General features: G+C 46.3%; 1 protein-coding gene across 3 annotated transcripts in view; it reads right to left on the reverse strand.

Annotated features, from left to right (window-relative positions):
* Positions 1-9,449, reverse strand: part of MCTP2 (multiple C2 and transmembrane domain containing 2) — a 195,426-nt gene extending 185,977 nt beyond the window's left edge. For 2 of the 3 annotated variants that reach the window (XM_074354330.1, XM_074354328.1), the window contains exon 1: positions 9,312-9,449. The gene's annotated coding sequence lies outside the window, so the exon portion shown is untranslated. The remainder of the gene's footprint in view (positions 1-9,311) is intronic. The other variant, XM_074354329.1, reaches the window with a different exon arrangement.
* Between the last annotated feature and the right edge of the window lie 5,274 nt (positions 9,450-14,723).

The following is a 14,723-nucleotide window of genomic DNA, read 5'->3' on the forward strand; positions in this document are numbered from 1 at the left end:
TGGTCAGCGCAATTTACATGAAAGAAACAGTTTAAGGAAAACATCAGCTTGTCACTCTGTGTATGCACGGCTTCTTGCTGGGATGAAGGCAGAAGCACAGGAGGCTGTGCGTGGGACATCAGCTGGCAGGGTGCTCGGGGGCTTTCCTGACATCCTCCTGCTCCCCACCTCCGCCACATCAGCTTCACCACCTGCTGTCACGTCCTACGAGGCCACAGCCTCTAGCTCTGGACTGAAGGAGGGCTCCAAGGAGGCATGTCAGAAGCCTCCATGGGGATAAGTAGAATGGCCAGCAGAAGTAACTCCAGCTTCTCCACATCAAACAGAGTATCAGGCTCACGGGAAAAAATCCCATTGGATAAATGGTCCCAACACTTAGAAATGAATGAATGACAAAAAAAAAAAAGCACCTAGATTCGATCAACAGCACCACAGGGATTTTATCTGGGTTTCGAAATGTCAACATCTGTATGTATTTAAAAGCTCACATCAATTTTAAAACATAAAAACACTGTGAGGGAGTTCTTATGTGAACATTCACGAACCACAAGTGGTGTTTAGATGGAAGTGACTGCTTGCTTTGCTCCACAAATCTATCACAACAGTTACATGTTTTATGCATCACTTAGGTCAGATGAAGGAGAGAGATCTTTACAGAATGCCCAGCTTCACGTATGCACAATTGTTGGGCAGGAAACTGCTCTCAGGTGATTATTTATCAAGACCATGCCAGGTCCATCCCTACGAGATGGTTTAGCAGGACTCCAGAGCTTCCCTGACACAGATTTTTTTTTCTTTTTTAAAATTTCATTGCGTTATAGTCAGTTTACAATGTTGTGTCAATTTCTGGTGTCCAGCCCAATTTTTCAGTCATACACGAATATGCATATATTCATTTTCATATTCTCTTTTACCGTGAGCTACTACAAGATCTTGTATATATTTCCCTGTGCTATCCAGTATAAACTTGTTTATCTATTCTCTATATACCTGTCAGTAGATACAAATCTCGAACTCCCATTAAAGCCACTTCTGTGGTGAAAGGCCTCAACTCTGCCTTCACCCTGGGAATGCAGAGTCACTGCTTCCAATCATAGGATACAGAGACATCCCAGCATCTTATTTGGGGCAGGTCTTGAAGATTCTCTAGTCTCGTGGTTAAACAACTTCACTGGGAAACAAGGCAGAGCGGAGTGCTTGAAGCAGCACTGACTGGGAGTGGAACAGCAGGGAAAAGAAGTAAAACTCCGTCCCACTGGGTGACCCTGTACTGCTCTGAGTCTCTGATTTCCTCTATAAAAGGGACATAACCCCTACCTAGGAGGGTCCCTGATGGGACTCAAGTAATTAAGGTAACGCCACCGCCTGGCAGAAGCTGGGGAGCAGTAGCAGGGAGCTGACACACCGAGCAAAATATATTACAGCTGAATCTGTGTGTCCTGGAAACTAGGAAAAGCCAAAAACTTCCTCCACTAAGGCAAAAAAAAAAAAAAAAAAAAAAACACTATTAATGAAAAGGCACATATTGGCAATTGAACCCCAAAAAGAAGCAATCAATTAGTGATTCAAGATTTTGAGTTCCTGATGATAAAGCTAGAAAATGCACAAGGCTGGAAGCTGGAAAGGAAGTGGTTAATAAAGCAACCGAGTCTGAATCTGTTGTTAATGACCACGGCCACGCCTATGTGCGCAAACCTTTGTATGCGTGTCACACAAATCGCTCATGACAGTTAAAAACCATTCATCGCGCCCCCTTCCAGTGCTGCTGGGTCTTCTGGTTCACGTACTAACACGGGAAACTTCCTGAGAACCTTCTTTCTCACGCCTGGCTAGAGCGAAGTGTCTCCGTGCCAGCTCACATGAGAGTAAAGAGAGTGACAAAAATGTCAGAGAACGTCCGCTTGCTTTGGACAGGCCTGAAATGCAGAAGGCAACTCCGGCCAAGGATTCCTACAAGATGCAAAACACTCAGCCACGTCGGAAGAAAGTGCAAGACAAACATACCAAAGAGGAGATACGGGGAAAGGGGAGCGGGCCCCGTGAAGGTAAAGCGTCAGGGAGGATGGAGAGTTAATTACAGGGCCTGGTGCCGCAGCAGACGAGAAACTATAGGACAAAGAGCAACAGACACATTTCCCCGGTGGGGACGTTGTTACCAACATGTGACCGTCAGCGGCTGCAGCATCTCCGGGCCCCAGCTCACCCACGAAAGGACATCGGGAGGTAGAAGAGCTGACCCCAGAGGGCACGTCCAGACCACAGACCCAGGAAGCCAAGCTCACTTGATAGCTTTACATGTAATATTTCACAATAGGCAAGACTCACAGCAATAATGTTGGTGATTGCTCAGGTAACAGAACGTCCTTTTCTGGTATACTACCTAAGTTCTCAGACTAAACCCCAACATTCACAAAGCTGAAAACAGTCCTCCCCCACACCCCCAAAAATAAAAGCATCACACAATCGTTACTTTTATTTGTTTCTGGTTTGGTTTGGGTTTAGGGGGTTTGGGGGGTTTTGGCTGTGTTGGGTTTTTTGAATTTTTTTGCGTTGTCACCTCAGCTGCATCTTGGATCTAACCATGGCCACCGTCACACAGATATGTTTGGTACTTTCTTTTGGATTCTTCTGAGCAGTTCGCAGATCTCCCATGAATATTCTCTTTCATCAGCTGACAGTTAATGAACAAAGCAGGCTATCCTAAACTTTCAGTTCTTCAAAAGCATCCATCCATCAATTTCTCAAAACAACCTCTCTGTTCTCTCCAAATCTTCCTCCAGGCCGATGTGCCTGCCCAGAGACGGTGGCTAACTCAGGCCCATCCTGACTGCTAAGCTTTGTCAGCCCGGCCTCAGGAGGCCATCCCTTCACTGCTTGGCTCCCACAGGCCCCTGTGCCTCATCCTTAACTAACAGCTTACCTCATTGTACTCACTTGCTAAGCTGTCTGACCTGCCTTTTAAGCTAAAGCTCTAAGAGGGCAGGGAGCTCTGTGCTTTATTCACAAGGAAAACTCGAGCACGCAGCATGCATGCATAACACACGCTCAATTAATAGCGTCTAGCTAAAAGAACAAATATTTATTTCAGCTACACTCTTAACAGATGTTTTAAACAAGCCTTCAGCTTAACTCTGAGCACTTAAGAAAACCTCCATCTTCTACACAAAAATGAATCTTGTAACATCGATATCAGTAGCAGCTACAAAACAGCCTTGGCCAAGCTACGTGATCTACATATATGTACGAGTATGTATATGTGTACGCATACTTGTGTATGTATACGCCAATCTACACAGGATACGATTCATTTACGATACACATGATACATGTAAATGATAAACGAGTGTTTTTAATAACAAACTAAGAGGAAAGATGGTAAGCCTTTCAGTGGTGACAATTAGATGGGCTCTGATTCTGAAAAGCAGCTTTCTACAAGCCCCCTGGCTCTCTCCCGCCAGGCCGGTTCTTCCACACTGAAGGCCTCCTCCCACCGGCCAGAGCTCAGGTTATCACACACGCTGAAGGCCAGAAGGGAGTGGAGGATTCACCTCCACCCTCTAAAGAATGCATGGAAGCCAACCTCTTTCATTGCACACATCAAGGGGACCGGAGTGCGCTGCTCCCCTGCCTAACAGCCAGGAGACACGTCCACATTTCCTCCGTGACCCGCTTCGCACTCACCATTATCCTTGGAAACCAGCATTATTCAATTCCCAATATTACTCTATCTGCTGAATTATTCAGCTGTTGTATCAGCTAGAGGATTCCATCAGTCTACCCAACTCTCTACCCTGAATTCATCCACACATTTTAAACTCACAGCCATCCAAGAAACTCATGATTATTCTCTAGAAAAGTCTGCTCTAGTCCTGACTTGTGTCCCTGGTGACAAGCTAGGGGCCCAGGGCACAAATGTCAGCCTGAGCTGTCTGTCTCCCCACCACCCACGTCCACCTGCTCACCTCTGCCATCTCCCAGAGATCTCGCAAATCCTTCCACACCTCTGCTTCCCTATGCTGCCTTAAACCAAGCCCTACACAACCTCACTCCTGAACGAGGGTAACTTAACTCCTCTCTCGCCAACTCACTGCAGGGTATTAGGGCATCTAATTCTGTTCACCCATACCATCACAGAGCAAGTTTTTCCCTACTGGTCTGTAGAGATCACATCTGGCTGGTCACCACTGAATTTCCTTCCACTGCCTAATGTTAAGGCTTAGCCAACTAGGCAGGCAAAAAGTGACCATATGAATGAATGAAGGCATGAGTGAGACAGCCACTGCTCTGAGAATTACATTCTATGGCCTGCCATAAACTCAAATGGATGTTTGTCTAAACATTTGTCTCTGGCAGAGAAGTAAAGGCTTAGTAATCTGAGGCTCACACCCAAAGGCAAACCATCACAAAACACACTCAGACCAGTACTCATATCTATAGCTACGTATTCTTTTCAGGCTGCCTGACATGATGGAGGTATTTCCTGATAAAGCGTATACGATCGTGGAGAACAGTTTTTCTTCAGAAAGAAAAAAAAAACTATGAAAGTGCAAAGCCCAGCTCTTGTAGATATCTTCTGGGACATCATGAACAAACACACTGTCACTGTCAAGTCCTCTGTGGCCTGGGCGGGGGTGGGGCTGGCCTTTAGGAGAGGTAAAATCCCAGCATTCCCAAACGAGGCCACCTCCCACCATCACCTACGGGGAAATCCGTAAGAGCCCAGTATCCTGCCTGGGAGAGCCATACCCCACTCTACCTAATCATATACACACAATCATGTCCATTTGCTTATGAAACCTTCCCAATTTGCATGAGGAGTGAATGACAATAACATTCTTTCTCTCTCATCTGGCATTCTGTCCCTAAAGAAAAACTTCTGACCCACCAAGTGATCAGCAAACAGGGCAATTCCAAGCAGTCCCAGGCCTGCCTTTCAGACCTCTCCCCCGAAGCCAACACAAAAACTCCTCCAGACCAGATGAGAAGGAAGGCAGGGGATGGAACCACGCTGCCTGCACTTGAATCCGGGCTGACCTGCTTTCCAACTGTGTGACCTGGGGCAACACCCTGGTCTCTCTGTGCCTTAGTTTTCCTGCTCTTAAATAGAGGGATAATAGCGCGCTCTCTCTCTCTCTCTCTGAGGGTTGATTTTGTGAATGAAAAAATGTTGCCAGCCCTATCAGTAAACAAAGGATGCTGTGGCCATCAAGTCGTCAGCAGCTGTCACCACCCCCTACAGTGATGGGAGGGATCTCAGGATGCCCTCAGTTCAGGATGCAGACAAGCAGGCAGCCTCAGCGGTGCACCCAGAGGGAATCAGGATGGGAAAGAAAAGGACACTGGCCCTAGGTAGCTAGGTGCATATCAAAGGAATGATTTCAATGAGCCCAGACTTTTGCACCTTTCCATACGTAGAAAAGCACTAAATTCCTTAACTTGAGAGATCTGGTTTTATTTAATTAAAGGTAATCTTTTGATGTTCTGATTACTTGGTCTATGTTGAAAAACACTCCTATATATACATCCTGGCTTCTCCCTTGCCTGGATGGAACAGTCTCTTAGATCTGACAGGCTGCCTCCAGACCTCAAGTCCTCAGAAAGTCCTCAAAATGAAACAGAACTCTAAACTTTTAGGTTGTGCATTTTATTTCAGTGACAACTTGATGATGAAAAGAGTTCATATTTCTTAGCACAATGCCTGGCACAATCTGAGTGTTCCACAAATGCCACTGATAGTAGCATAAATTCTATCACAATAATGCTATCTTAGTGTTAGTACCCACCCCACGCTGTTCATCTTCCAGGGGATTCTAGGTCCTAGCAGTTCTCTTAAACACTAAAAGCAATGGTTCTCAGACTTTAGCAGGCACCGGAATCATCTGAAAGGCTTCTAAAAACACAGATTGCTGGGCTATAGACACAGAACTGATTCAGGGGACCCGGGATGGGGCCTGAGAACAGACATTGGCAGCAAGTGAATTTCAGGTGTACGGGTGCTGCTGGCCTGGAAGGACATGTGGAGACATGCTAAGGGGCCTCCCTGCATCGGGTGGAGGCCAAGGTGTGGGTCCAAACCCCCAGGGTTTTCTATGGCCCTCCATAGACCAGGAAGGCCCTTCCTGGACTCCTCCACCTCAGTAACTCCACCAATCATCCCAAACTCAGCTCGAGCATCAGGAGCTCTCCAGACCTCTGTGCTGACACCAACAACACTGTACCGTCCTCAGTGAAATCAGCTCCTAGAGACTGGGAGCTCCCTGGCCATCAAAACCTGGCCTTACTCAGCGCAGGTGACACAGGATGAAAGCTGTGAGAGCCAGTGGCCAAAGGCATCCCTGGAGAACCAACCAAACTGAACTGGAAGGTCTTAAGAAACCAGCTCAGGGGCCTTCCTCTCAGAACTGCTGGCTGGACAGGAAGTGCCCTGAGACCCCGGGAGCCCAGGGCCCCTCCCACCCCAGCCAGCAGCTTCTCTGCTCAGTGGACCATCGGTCCTTTGCCTCCATCCACAACTGTCCCTCTCACTCTTTGCAGGTAGTGGCGTGTCAGCTTCCGGCCTCCCCCTGGCATAGACCCCTGAGAGAGCTGCAGGCTGCTGGGAGACGCTGAGTCTTCTCAGGGAGAGGTTTGCAAGCAGGAAGCATTTTTATGTAAGCATTTCTGGTAAATTGCCCAAAAAAGATTTCAGCAGAAGGAGACAGCAATTTCTAGCTAATGGGTGTAATTTCGTTTTCCATTCTAAACAAGCACTCACATCCATACTAATTTTGTATTGTTTTTTCTTAATGAGGATTCCCATACGGTTTACCTTTCAGGTCTCACAAACTCTGCCCGTTTCACACCTCGTGCATACACTGCTCCATGGCCCTTTGGCTTTTCTGTGAATTTCTCTAAATCATCACCCACCCTGCCCCTTCATTACAGCATCTTAACCAAGCCAAGCACACTTTCATAAACACCTGCTAGGCAGGATTTCAAATGCTTTTTAGGGAGAAGTTTGTGTCTCACCTATTTCTCTGTCAAATGAGGATAGAAGGAAAACAAATGTGTGAAGCTCCATCCAGGCAGAATGTCCTACCTGATCCTCCCAACTCAGGCAAAAGCTTTTCTTCCCAAGAAAACCCAGAAAAACAAACAAACAAATAAACAAACAAACAAAAACACTTCCCTCAACACCTGAAGATAATTTCAGTACGAAACCCCTCAATTTCTGTGTGTAATTACCAACAATTATAAGGAAGGTTTTAAGAAAGCCAGTGCTCCCTCTGTCAGGAAATATTATTTAAAATTCTAAGTACTATTTTCATTCCCATGCTATAGAATATACTAATTTTAATTTGAAAATCATTTGTGTGGTTTACAGGCACTTAAAGAAACCACAGTTGAGTTGTTACTGATCATTTACTCAAAAGGCTAAACTGGAATTTTAGGATTCCTTCCTAAATAAGCACACTGCAGTAAGTACTCTACACTTCTAGAGACAGATTTAAGAAAAAACAGATGTATCTTTTAAAATAAACATTAGATATATCCACACATGATTATAGATTTATGCACACAAAGTCCTTTCCAGGGGACAGCAGTGGCCTCTATCTACCTGGAAGCTACAGAAAGAAATCAAGCTGAAATATATTAAAGCATATGAATAATATGAAAATTAGCTGTTACTTCAATGTGTGATTTGCAAGGAATACCTATAAAGTTTTGCCAATTTGCCCAACTCTGATATATTCGGTCCTTCAAAACATGTTAAAGAAGACACATAATAAATTTTACATTATTAAAAGAGCTTTTCATCTTCTTGTCCCAGGTTAGTAGTCTTAGTTTAACCACAAAAGGAGAATGAAAACAATACTTGTTTTAATCACGATGGTCATTTTAACTCTTGGGACGTGGACTGTTTTACGAATATAAACTTGAATTCTTATTTCCATTAAGACTGCCAAATTTCCTTCTCACAGTACCATGGATTAGTGAAAAAGCAAGGATTCCCCACTCAGAAATATCCACACTCAGTTCCAGGTTCACCAGAACGAATTCCTGGATTCCTCCCTGCCTCGGTTTCTCATCTGTACAGAGGGAGTAATCTATACTTTGCATATTTTATGCAACAAGATAAAGTGACTAGCATGCTGCCTGGCACAGAGTTGATTCTTAATAACCCTATTTCAGGATGGTTTGGAAAATCTTTGCCACTTTGGGTGAGAGACCAGACTGATGACAAACATACTCCAAAGAATTTCATTTTCCCTGCATTTAAAATGCTTATCAGCAGAGATTAAAGAGATGCCGCAAAGACAATGGGTCACCGCTCTCTTTCTAAACGAGTGCCCCAAAATTCCCCCTTTGTGTCCACACCTGTCCTTCCAAACCGCACGCCAGCCTTTCTCTCCTAGAGGTCCCCTGCGTTAACAGACGTACAAGTATTAGTTAAATTGAAGTGCTGCTGACCCAAGCAACAAGTGAATGCTAGTGTAAGTCACGATCCATAGACCTGTTTGCGGTTCGGTGTGTCGGTGAAGCAGGTTTTCTGAAGTTCCCAGGTCCTCCGAGAGGCGGTTTCGTAACTCGAAGTGCCCGCTGCTGACAACGTCTAGGGCAGACTCGGGTAAGCACCTGGACGTGGGCGAAAGCCTCACACACCGCGCAGAAATTCGCCCAGACATTCTAATCCACGGCCTGGAAACCTGACCGTTTTTAAAAGCCATCACCTCACCATTTGTTTAACAAATGGACGAAGCGCTGAGGAACTAATTGCGGAAGCAATTGCCTCTCGAATTCACCACCACCATCACTGTCTTTTTTGTTTTTAATGCGACGAGACAGTCCAACCACACAATTATCACAAGGCTTTCTGCTCTCGGGGGCTGAGCGAATGTCTGCGCAAGGAACCAAAGTGGCCTCTCCGCGTCTCCAAGGAGGGAGCGCATCCAATCCCACCCACAGGAGGGACTGACCTCTGCAAGGGTCCCGGAGGTGGCGGTGGCGGTGACGGTGACTAAGTCCGCTGCGCCCCACGGAGACCGAACGTGTGTCCTTTAAAATGCAAAGAAATCCCGGGGCAGGCTGCCCTCCTGCGGTGCGCCCTCCAGCGCTCCGCTCCTCGGCACCCCTTTCTGACTCCTGAACCCGTAGCTCAGGGGTAGCAGCTCCACTGAATCCTCGTCCCGGGCGCTCAGGTTCCCCAACTCCCCGGTTGCGTTGGGAGAGGACACCCCACCCTCCCTTCCCCATCCCGGGCAGGAGAGAGCCAGCAGCGACCCGGTCCCCCGCCAGCACGCGCAGCCAGGTGAGCCCCGCATCGCCCTCACCTGCCCGAGGCCGCGTCCCGGGGGTTGCCGAGGGTCCGCCGCGCGCCCCTCACCTGCGCAGGCCCCGCTGCCGCCGCCGCCGCTGCTCGCACGCGCAGGGAGCCGCCGGGACGCGGCGGGGGCGGGGGCACAGCCCAGGAGCCGCCCCACTTCCTCCGCCCCCGCCCCGCTGGCCCCGCCTCCAGGGGGGAGGAGCCGGCCGCGCGTCTCCTTTGAGCGGCCCCCGACCTGATCCCGCCCGGGCGCGGCAGCTTGGAGCTCGGCCAGCTGCTGCGGGAAGGCGCCGCCTCTGGGTTCTGGGCACCGGTTGGGCCGAGAGGAAGGGGTTACCCGTAACTCCTTCGTCTGGGTTGGCTCATAGGAAAAGGAAGATGTGTCCAAAAAGTCTGGCAGCGATTAAAGGAGCTGAGTTTCCTCGCGTTTCAGTTCAAAGTCAGGAAAGAGGACAAGTGTGGCTGGCAATTGCTTAATTAATAATGTGTCTTCACCGACGCGAGCACCTTACTCAGGTCGCTGCTTAAAGGATCAGCGGAAAGGGAACAGCCTCGGTTTTTACCACCCTGACCCTGGCAAGAGGCACCAGAGCCAGGCAACCCATTAAACCCCTGCCACGTGCGCGAGTCTGTGGGTGGAAGTTGGCCACCCAGGTGTATCGAGCTCGGTTTCTGAGCCTTGGTTCATCTCTAAAGATTAGGCTGACCTGCGAGCCCAGCCAGCTGCCTGAGCACCCAAAGCGACCCTTAAAGATCTCTAAGTGCGGTGGCTGGCACTAACGCGTTCAGTAAACATTTGCTTTTGTTCTCTACCCTTGCATTCTTTTTTTCTTCCTCCTTTTTCTTCTCCTCCTGTTATGATCTTCTTGCATTTTATTTATGCTTTCTCTCTGCCTGATCACTTTCTTTGCCCATCTATTAATGATCCTGCGTCTACTGGGCCCTGTAAGGCATCGGGTGGCTTAAAAGGAGATATTTGGGACAAGATCCGTACCTTCTGGGAGGTCAGGAACTCACGACACACTCCCACCGCCTCCCACCGCCCCACACGAAACAGCAGTTTTGAAATTAGAGGTGAGAGTTAGAGAAACATGGTAAACTGGGTATTGGACCGACCCGGGCTTCTATAGATTGTTATGGGAGCGGGCGGTCTGCGAGCTGGTGATGCATTTCATTGATGTAATTGGTGGTTAAGAGCATCAGCTCTGGAGTTAGAACGACCTTGGATCAGATCCTAGCTGGGCAACCAAGTGTGTAAACCAGCGACTTCACTTAGTGTCTCTGAATTTCAACTTCCCCTTAAAAGAAAAAAAAAAACAAACAAACAAACAAAAAAAAACCCCACCTGGGATTAAAATAAAAGCTATTGCATAGATTCTGATGTATTAATCTACATTAAGTACTTATGACTGTGTCCTGGCCTAGGGTAAGCATTTAATAAAGGGACTGTGTCCTGGCCTAGGGTAAGCACTTAATAAAGGCTGGGTAATGATAACAATAGTAGGCTGGGGAGATAAAAATTCAGAAAATGTAAGAACTTGGAGGAAATGTTAGAAATCAGTGCTTCCATCATCATGAGAAGCATACTGATGAGAAGGGCTACCAGTGATGGACCAGACCAGCCACCAGCGTCTGTGCTTGGCATGTAACAATGATCATATTTAATTTCCATAAACCTGGGCGACAGCTCATAATATCCCTCATTTAAAATGAGGAAAATTAGCCTCAGAGCCATGAAATAACCAGCCCTAAGGGATAAATGAAGTTCAAAGGAGAGTCAGAGAAACCCGAGCTGGATGGCAAATCTGTGCTCTTTCCACTGTACTCGCCCTCCTGCAACTCCATTCCCTACCTGAGAGCGCAGAGGGAAGGGGGAAATAAAGTAGAAAAAGAAGAGGAGGAGCCTTCGGTAGGAGAAATAGCAACCACACCTTTAAAGCTGACTAGAAATAGAACAGAATTAAAATAGTAAATGTGCCCACACAGAAAGCTTTTTACTTCTAACTCCTGCCGCAGTGGAGCTCCTGTTCTGCGGTTCCTGAAGCCCCACCGCAAGCTGAAAATGACTAACAGCATTTTTCAATCATTAAATGCTACAGAAAGTGAAACGGCAAAAGATCACAGCAATCTAAGGTCATACCTCTCGCCCCTCTCACCACAATACCCTCTGCTGTCCATCTTCCTTAAGTTGTTTTTTAATTGCCCAAACATGTTACCTGCCTCTTTCCAACACGTTCCACCCGGGGAGTTATATGTTGCTTTAACCCATTTAACTTCACTGCATAACCATAAGCAGCACTTAGAATAGCAGTCAGACTCATATACGTGGCTGACAAATTTTCAATACATGTTTGTGACTTTGACGTTCTTGATTTTAAAAGATTGTGACCAGTCTTACAGGCACTGTCAGTGATGTCATAATTGTTCCTTTTTTAAAACTAAAACTGCCTGCATGTATCATAGGCGGTCTTCTCTGTCTTGCCTTCTTAATTCACAGAAGCAATTAAATATTCAGTCTCTGAAGAACCAACTCTATTGCTGATATGATCAATGAGGTGCTGGTGTCACTTTCCACACTTACAGTCCTACCAGACACAATTGCTTTTACATGCTAGACAGCATGTTCTTGGCTGCATGGCAATCTAATAATTTCACTTTTTAAAAATTTGAAGTGGCAGATGTGTCTTCCACAGGTCCCATGCTCTCCTTTGCTGTCACAGCTTATGGTACATACCATGCGTTCAGAAACACAGGGGGAGGTATGTTAGCAAGGTCGTTGTGCCTGTTTCAATGAGCCAGAGCGCTTTAAACGGGACAAGTTACAATGGCTGTAGCCACCTAGAGTCTCTGCCCATGAGGTTAAAGGCGTCTTCTCTAGAAGTGAGAAAGCCGTGTGTCTGTAAATTACGGGAGCGAGGTCTCCAACTCTTCCGTGCTCCCAGGAAATCATGACAGGCTCCATGTGTCATCCTGCCAGAGCTGGCCATGCAGTCAGCTCGAGTCGCAGGACTCAAGGCTAATCTCAGGAGTACCACTTCCATGAATGCCCAAGACAAAAGTTTCTGAGTTCTGCTGACAGTGATATTAAGGGCTGGCACCTAGCCTCTCTCATCTTCATTGGTGTTTCTTGTCATTGCTGGGCCAAAATAAGCTAAAGTAGAAAATCAATCGAGACATAAACATATAAATCTAGACCCATCAGGAAGTAAAACCCATGCCATGGTTAGGCAAAATTTAGTTCATTCTCCAAGCGGCAAATGTTTAGGGTATGTATAAGGAATACACGTGTATTTTGTTACGTGGCGTTGAGAAAGTGGTGTTTTATTTTGTTTTGTTAATGCAAATAGACTTTGCCATTATATTTACTCAGGTAGGTTTTTTTTTTCCATCTTATAATTGTCATGGCAGATTCTAGAAAGCATATTCCCTTTTTATAGTGGCAATTGTGGAGAGACCGCATTTAGTGACTCGCTCCAGACCGAGCTCCACTACTTAACTAGCTGTGTGTTTTCCTGCAGGTGGCTGGTAGGGTTTCAGTTCCTTAAACAAAGGAGTGGCTCCAACAGAAAAGGAGTGTTACTTTCTAATTACTCAGAAAAGAAGACTTATTGGAAGACCTTTCTTTGGAAACCAAGACCAGCATTTAATTGTCTTATTAAGAAAAATCCTATGTAGCAAACTATTTCAAAATCTAGCCACAGATTTAACACAAGCTCATTAGCTGACAGTGCTCACAGGTACTCAGTTGCTCAAAGTTACACGTTTATGGATATTATGCTTATAATAGGTGAGAATTTCTATGGCCACGGTGAACATCTGCTAAAAGTTGCTTTTCCAAAGTTAAAATTATGAGAGATGTGGAAAGTAAATTTTAAGAGCCTTAATGCCCCCTTCATCAGATTGGGTACAGCAGACCCAGGCTGCCTGCTTTCACATGAAGCTTAGCCTTGCTCAAGGCTTCTCCCTCTTCACTGACAACACTTATGTCTGGTGATGTGAATTCCATCCATTTAGCCAAGTGCTTAGACCTTCTCCAAGATGAAACCAGAGCAGGAGAGCATTTCAGCATTGCTGTGGCCCCACGCAGAATCCCTCTTCTAGAATGTGCTCCACTGTGTTGCCATCGGCCATAGTGAGGAGCATTGTAGGACCAACTCTGAGAAGTCCGTTGTTGAATTTGCACTTGGAATATTGGCCAGGGTCATTGTTCTTCAAAATTCCAATTATCCAAGGTAGAAGTTGTCCATCATCTCAGGAATGCAAATCTAGGCTTTCTCCCAGGCATTGGTTTGTTTGCATCCTCTGGGTTCCACACATAACTGAACTTGTTTTCCTCTCTGATTTGACTATAAAAATACTCAGAGTGACCAACCGCTGTCAGATACTCAGATCTGCTTTTTTATACATTGTCTAATGGAGTTATATTTTTCTAACTTATTGCCCTAAGTCTGAGGTGAAACCAAAGGAATTTTCAAGGCCAGAATATTAAGATCATTATCAACTTTCCGTGCAATAAGAGGTCCATTCATCGACACGTTCATCCACACAACTAATATCCACAGAGCAGCTACAATCAGGGCCACACACTAGGATGCCTGCAGCAGCCAGGCTGGTGAGACGAATGTGTGACTGTGGCCACATACAAGAAAAGAAAGACTGTGGAAAACTGCAGAGCGCATGCCCACATAAAGGCATTCAAATTCTCTTCTTATTAGTTTCTGGGCTGGCCAAAGCATGCAGGTGGTCGGTTGCCAGGTACCCATTTGTGTCTCATGATCAACAATGTGTCCAAGCTCTAAGATAAACACTATGGATATAAGATAAATAAGGTGTGGTAGCTTCTGCCTTCCGGGGAGTCACAGTTTGCTGAGGGAAAAGATACATAAACAAATACATACAGCAGAGTTTCCGAGGGAAGAGGCTCTGACAGCAGCACCTGCAGGGCCCCACAAGTAAAGCGCAGCATCAGATGCAGGGGACCAGGCAGAAAATGTCCAAGAGAATTAGCCCCAAGTGCTGAGAAGGGAGATCCGCCCCTGGGATGAGCCCACACTCAGCTGGCAGGAGAGGGTCAGTCCGGGGAATGAAGCCAGACCAGTTTAGCAATATTTACACAGCTCTGACTCAAGTAATCAGAAAATTTAAATATAGATACATATTGGGAAATAATAACAACACTATTGCTTGAGGACATTGACTAATTCTGGACTTGAAGTCTCCAGTCTGTCTCTGTGACCTCCTGGGACATGTAATTTGAATGAAGTTTTAATTCATTCAGCCTCCAATTACTGGCCTTAATGATGGCCTACGAAGAAAATACAGAATCACTAATGAATGGATGAAAGAGTCATCAGGAAACACATGGGGCTTTATTAGGTGCATAATAACAATATTTTCAAGCTGGCTTGGTATGCAGGTA

The sequence above is a fragment of the Camelus bactrianus genome, chromosome 27 (genome assembly GCF_048773025.1).
Source record: "Camelus bactrianus isolate YW-2024 breed Bactrian camel chromosome 27, ASM4877302v1, whole genome shotgun sequence".
In the NCBI taxonomy this organism is placed as follows: domain Eukaryota; kingdom Metazoa; phylum Chordata; class Mammalia; order Artiodactyla; family Camelidae; genus Camelus; species Camelus bactrianus.